General features: G+C 35.7%; 1 long non-coding RNA gene across 1 annotated transcript; it reads right to left on the reverse strand.

Annotated features, from left to right (window-relative positions):
- LOC138403650 (uncharacterized) lies at positions 1-2,891 on the reverse strand. Its single transcript, XR_011237867.1, has 3 exons — positions 2,251-2,891; positions 1,093-1,474; positions 1-335 (listed from the first exon to the last, which is right to left on the reverse strand). It is a non-coding gene; the product is annotated as an uncharacterized lncRNA (long non-coding RNA).
- Positions 2,892-7,053: the final 4,162 nt, after the last annotated feature.

The following is a 7,053-nucleotide window of genomic DNA, read 5'->3' on the forward strand; positions in this document are numbered from 1 at the left end:
AGCTGATGATTGAGGATTTCGGAGACGGGTGAAGGGCACGCTCGAGGTATCGAAGATAGGTGGGAGGTGCTCGACCAAATGTCATTCGAAACCTCATCCAATTGCCAAAAATTTGAAAAAAAATTCAAAATTGTGGAAAAAAGATGGCCGCCATACAAATTTCATCGGCGTCCATCTCGGAGGGTATGAAAGATGGAAGAGTGGTTTCTTGGCAAAAGATGATCAGGATCCAAAGGTCTATTTGATGACTTGAAAAAAAATTCAAAATGGCGGATTTTTTTTTTTCATACAAAATTTAAAACTTTTTTTATTTATTCAAAATGGCGATTATAGACCTCGAGAGCTGCTTTAGCAGCTCGAGCAGCGAGCAAAATACTAGTTATACTATATATAGCTCAATTACCACTGACTCACTGATTGACATAATTGTTCTCCTAGAAAGAGATAGAAAATGATATAATAATGTATGGGAGATATGTTCAGAAGTGGGATTCGACTAGGGAAAAATTATGACATTTCAGAAAAACAAGATGGCGGCCGACCTGACTTTTGTAACTTTTTTGTTTTCCAACCGATTTTGTTACAACTTGCAACAATTGAAGATATTAGTAAACGGTTTTTAGAAAAAGTGAAAAAAATTTGAAAAACAAGATGGCGGCCGAGATTTTCAAAAAATTCCCTCCTGTAAAATTTTGTATGAAACTTTTTTTTTTCACTTGTGGTTTCATATAGAAGACAAAGATTCCTTTAGGGCAACATATGGAGGGAGCTGATGATTGAGGATTTCGGAGACGGGTGAAGGGCACGCTTGAGGTATCGAAGATAGGTGGGAGGTGCTCGACCAAATGTCATTCGAAACCTCATCCAATTGCCAAAAATTTGAAAAAAAATTCAAAATTGTGAAAAAAAGATGGCCGCCATACAAATTTCATCGGCGTCCATCTCGGAGGGTACGAAAGATGGAAGAGTGGTTTCTTGGCAAGAGATGATCAGGATCCGAAGGTCTATTTGATGACTTGAAAAAAAATTCAAAATGGCGGAATTTATTTTTTCATACAAATTTTTTTATTATTCAAAATGGCCATTATAGACCTCGAGAGCTGCTTTAGCAGCTCGAGCAGCGAGCAAAATACTAGTTTTTATACTATATATAGCTCAATTACCACTCACTGACTCACTGACTGACTCATTGACATAATTGTTCTCCTAGAAAGAGACAGATAATGATATAATAATGTATGGGAGATATGTTCAGGAGTGGGATTCGAGTAGGGAAAAATTATGACATTTCAGAAAAACAAGATGGCGGCCGACCTGACTTTTGTAACTTTTTTGTTTTCCAACCGATTTTGTTTAAACTTGCAGTTATTTTAGATATTAGCAAACGATTTTTAGAAAAAGTGAAAAATATTGGAAAAACAAGATGGCGGCCGAGATTTTCTAAAAATTCCCTCCTGTAAAATTTTGTATGAAACTTTTTTTTTTCACTTATACTTTCGTTCAGAAGACAAGAAATCATTTTGAGAAACACATGGAGGGAGCTGATGATTGAGGATTTCGGAGGCGGGTGAAGGGCACGCTTAAGGTATTGAAGATAGGTGGGAGGTGCTCGACCAAATGTCATTCGAAACCTCATCCAATTGCCAAAAATTTGAAAAAAAATTTAAAATTGTGAAAAAAAGATGGCCGCCATACAAATTTCATCGGCGTCCATCTCGGAGGGTATGAAAGATGGAAGAGTAGTTTCTTGGCAAGAGATGATCAGGATCCGAAGGTCTACTCGATGACTTGAAAAAAAATTCAAAATGGCGGAATTTATTTTTTCATACAAAATTTTTTATTATTCAAAATGGCCATTATAGACCTCGAGAGCTGCTTTAGCAGCTCGAGCAGCGAGCAAAATACTAGTTATATTTTATTATACTATATATAGCTCAATTACCACTCACTCACTGACTGACTCATTGACATAATTGTTCTCCTAGAAAGAGATAGAAAATGATATAATAATGTATGGGAGATATGTTCAGAAGTGGGATTCGAGTAGGGAAAAATTATGACATTTCAGAAAAACAAGATGGCGGCCGACCTGACTTTTGTAACTTTTTTGTTTTCCAACCGATTTTGTTACAACTTGCAACTATTGAAGATATTAGTAAACAATTTTTAGAAAAAGTGTAAAAAATTGGAAAAACAAGATGGCGGCCGAGATTTTCAAAAAAATTCCTCCTGTAAAATTTTGTATGAAACTTTTTTTTTTCACTTGTGGTTTCATATAGAAGACAAAGATTCCTTTAGGGCAACATATGGAGGGAGCTGATGATTGAGGATTTCGGAGACGGGTGAAGGGCACGCTTAGGGTATTGAAGATAGGTGGAAGGTGCTCAAGCAAATGTCATTCGAAACGTCATCCAATTGCCAAAAATTTGAAAAAAAATTCAAAATTCCGAAAAAAAGATGGCCGCCATACAAATTTCATCGGCGTCCATCTCGGAGGGTATGAAAGATGGAAAAGTGGTTTCTTGGCAAGAGATGATCAGGGTCCAAAGGTCTACTCGATGGATGGAAAAAAAATTCAAAATGGCGGAATTTTTTTTTTCATACAAAAAATTTTATTATTCAAAATGGCCATTATAGACCTCGAGAGCTGCTTTAGCAGCTCGAGCAGCGAGCAAAATACTAGTTATTATTATACTATATATAGCTCAATTACCACTCACTCACTGATTGACATAATTGTTCTCCTAGAAAGAGACAGAAAATGATATAATAATTTATGGGAGATATGTTCAGAAGTGGGATTCGAGTAGGGAAAAATTATGACATTTCAGAAAAACAAGATGGCGGCCGACCTGACTTTTGTAACTTTTTTGTTTTCCAACCGATTTTGTTTAAACTTGCAGCTCTTGCAGATATTAGCAAACGATTTTTAGAAAAAGTGAAAAAAATTGGAAAAACAAGATGGCGGCCGAGATTTTCAAAAAATTTCCTCCTGTAAAATTTTGTATGAAACTTTTTTTTTTCACTAACACTTTCGTACAGAAGACAAAGATTCCTTTAGGGCAACATATGGAGGGAGCTGATGATTGAGGATTTCGGAGACGGGTGAAGGGCACGCTCAAGGTATTGAAGATAGGTGGGAGGTGCTCGAGCAAATGTCATTCGAAACCTCATCCAATTGCCAAAAATTGGAAAAAAAATTTAAAATTCCGAAAAAAAGATGGCCGCCATACAAATTTCATCGGCGTCCATCTCGGAGGGTATGACAGATGGAAGAGTGGTTTCTTGGCAAGAGATGATCAGGATCCGAAGGTCTACTCGATGGATTGAAAAAAAATTCAAAATGGCGGATTTTTTTTTTTTCATACAAAATTTTTTATTATTCAAAATGACGATTATAGACCTCGAGAGCTGCTTTAGCAGCTCGAGCAGCGAGCAAAATACTAGTTATTATACTATATATAGCTCAATTACCACTGACTGACTCATTGACATAATTGTTCTCCTAGAAAGAGACAGAAAATGATATAATTATGTATGGGAGATATGTTCAGGAGTGGGATTCGACTAGGGAAAAATTATGACATTTCAGAAAAACAAGATGGCGGCCGACCTGACTTTTGTAACTTTTTTGTTTTCCAACCGATTTTGTTACAACTTGCAACAATTGAAGATATTAGTAAACGATTTTTAGAAAAAGTGAAAAAAATTGGAAAAACAAGATGGCGGCCGAGATTTTCAAAAAATTTCCTCCTGTAAAATTTTGTATGAAACTTTTTTTTTTCACTTACGGTTTCATATAGAAGACAAAGATTTCTTTAGGGGAACATATGGAGGGAGCTGATGATTGAGGATTTCGGAGACGGGTGAAGGGCACGCTCAAGGTATTGAAGATAGGTGGGAGGTGCTCGACCAAATGTCATTCGAAACCTCATCCAATTGCCAAAAATTTGAAAAAAAATTTAAAATTCCGAAAAAAAGATGGCCGCCATACAAATTTCATCGGCGTCCATCTCGGAGGGTACGAAAGATGGAAGAATGGTTTCTTGGCAAGAGATGATCAGGGTCCGAAGGTCTACTCGATGGATGGAAAAAAAATTCAAAATGGCGGAATTTATTTTTGTATGACTTTTTTAAAATTGTTCAAAATGGCCAATATAGACCTCGAGAGCTGCTTTAGCAGCTCGAGCAGCGAGCAAAATACTAGTTATTATACTATATATAGCTCGATTACCACTGACTCACTCACTCACTGACTGACTCATTGACATAATTGTTCTCCTAGAAAGAGACAGAAAATGATATAATAATTTATGGGAGATATGTTCAGAAGTGGGATTCGAGTAGGGAAAAATTATGACATTTCAGAAAAACAAGATGGCGGCCGACCTGACTTTTGTAACTTTTTTGTTTTCCAACCGATTTTGTTTAAACTTGCAGTTATTTTAGATATTAGCAAACGATTTTTAGAAAAAGTGAAAAAAATTGGAAAAACAAGATGGCGGCCGAGATTTTCAAAAAATTTCCTCCTGTAAAATTTTGTATGAAATTTTTTTTTTCACTAATACTTTCGTACAGAAGACAAAGATTCCTTTAGGGCACCACATGGAGGGAGCTGATGATTGAGGATTTCGGAGACGGGTGAAGGGCACGCTCAAGGTATTGAAGATAGGTGGGAGGTGCTCGACCAAATGTCATTCGAAACCCCATCCAATTGCCAAAAATTTGAAAAAAAATTCAAAATTCCAAAAAAAAGATGGCCGCCATACAAATTTCATCAGCGTCCATCTCGGAGGGTATGAAAGATGGAAGAGTGGTTTCTTGGCAAAAGATGATCAGGATCCAAAGGTCTATTCGATGACTTGAAAAAAAATTCAAAATGGCGGAATTTATTTTTTCATACAAAATTTTTTATTATTCAAAATGGCGATTATAGACCTCGAGAGCTGCTTTAGCAGCTCGAGCAGCGAGCAAAATACTAGTTTTATATATATGGATACTACGTTAGTCCCCGCGTGACATAGGGATGACATTTCTTTGTTTACATAAAAAACGTGTACTAAAACTTTGAAAGTTTTAGTACACGTTTTTTACTAGAATCTGTTTACCGAACCGGTGCGGTGGTCAGGTCTTGACTTTATCATTTAAAGTGCCTCGAGCTATTCTACATCAAATAAATAAATTCATTTAATTTCAAAGTTAATTTCTTTCATTTCATTTCGATTAACGTTGGTATGGCGTATGAAAAGATGCATAGAGACGAGGGCAATGCTAGAGAAAGTCGGAAAAAGAGTCGGAAAAGAAGTATCAATTAGATTTATTACACCAACAGTAGTACTAGTAGCACATGAGTAGGTAGCAGAGGTAGACCTCGAGGCGTTTAACAATAGGCTACTTGACTCATATCTAATTTCGTCCAATAAATCATTATTTATTATAGTATTTTGCTTAAGACAACGAAATATATCAATAACAATTATTAAAAACGCAGGATAGATATATAAATCCAATTTTTAAAAATACAGTTTTTATTTTTATTTGAAACGCAGAAAACGCTGTCAGCCATGATGTGACGTCATTAAATATGTAAACAAAGAAATGTCATCCCTATGTCACGCGGGGACTAACGTAGTATCCATATATATAAAATTTAGAGTCCTGACTAACTTATATATCAACGCACAGCCTAAACATCTAAACAGCTGGTCCTAGATACATGAAATTTGGTGGGTGTGTTCTTTGTAGGTAAAGAGAAGGTATCCACTAGGAAAGGATTTTTTGAAATTCCACCCCTGAGTGGGTTAAATGGAGGTTTGAAATTTATGAAGTCCACGCGGGCGAAGTCACGAGCATAAGCTAGTTTTTATATATTTCTAAAAACTCATAGTAAACGTACAAAAATATCGTTTTCTCTTTATAAATTGAATAAGTTATTACAACAAAGTGATCTTTGCAAAAATAAATTTGGGTTGAAGTCGTTAGTCATATAGGATCCCTTTAAGCAAGTCTTCGCGTGTTACGTATATTTATTTCACTGGGCACTCTAATCCACAACTTTCCTGTGGTCTTTATCGATGCGTTTTAACTATTAAAAGACTTTTGTAATATATTATAGCTTATTTAAATTCACTTATGAATAATTTTAAGTTTCTTGCATCTACTTCCAAAATTAAAACATCAATTAGCCCTCAGCCAGCCCAGATCTCAGCCCAGTGTCAACGGTCAAGTGAATACGTTGCTCTTTATTATCATAAATAAAAAATTATCTCTTTGAAATAATTGCAGTAATGAAGCAGAAGTACTGGATTTTTGGTACATATTTATTACAAGGGTTTGACTGCTGTCAGTAGGTTATTATCAGTCAATTACATACAGTAACAGCCGCACTCAGAGTCGCTTATATAGAGCTATATTTCTCACATAAATCTGTCTCGTTTTAACTCAATCTTAAGTAACGATTAGCGACTCTGAGTGCGGCTGTAAGTCAGTAATGTACATCGGCCTTTAAAATGACATTTCAGCTTTGTAGAGCGTTGTCTCTGTCACTCATACCTATATGACGTTTTGTCGGTCTCAACGACAGAGACAATGCTCCACAAATCTGCTATCTCCCGTGGCTATCTCCTTCTAAAGGTCGATGTAAGTACATTATTTTCTGCCGCGTACTGTATGTACGTGTTTTAAAGTTTGTATTGTCAAACGGCTTCCAATCAGGCTCATTAAAAACAAGTGCGAGTCAGGCTCGCGCAATGAGGGTTCCGTACTACAGTCGTTTTTTTTTCGACATTTTGCACGATAATTCAAAAACTATGATACATAAAAATAAATAAAAATCTGTTTTAGAATGTACAGGTGAAGACCTTTCATATGATACCCCACTTGATATAGTTATCTCACTTCAAAAGATCAAAATACTAATTATTAGTACATGACACACACACTGTTGTAATTTTATTATTGTATATACCTACATTTATTCTAAATCTATTCTGTTAAAATAGTTTTAATTATAATTTTAAGTAATCTCTTTTGGCCTTCTGTTATACCTAGATT

This window comes from Maniola hyperantus, chromosome 19, assembly GCF_902806685.2.
Source record: "Maniola hyperantus chromosome 19, iAphHyp1.2, whole genome shotgun sequence".
Taxonomy (NCBI): domain Eukaryota; kingdom Metazoa; phylum Arthropoda; class Insecta; order Lepidoptera; family Nymphalidae; genus Maniola; species Maniola hyperantus.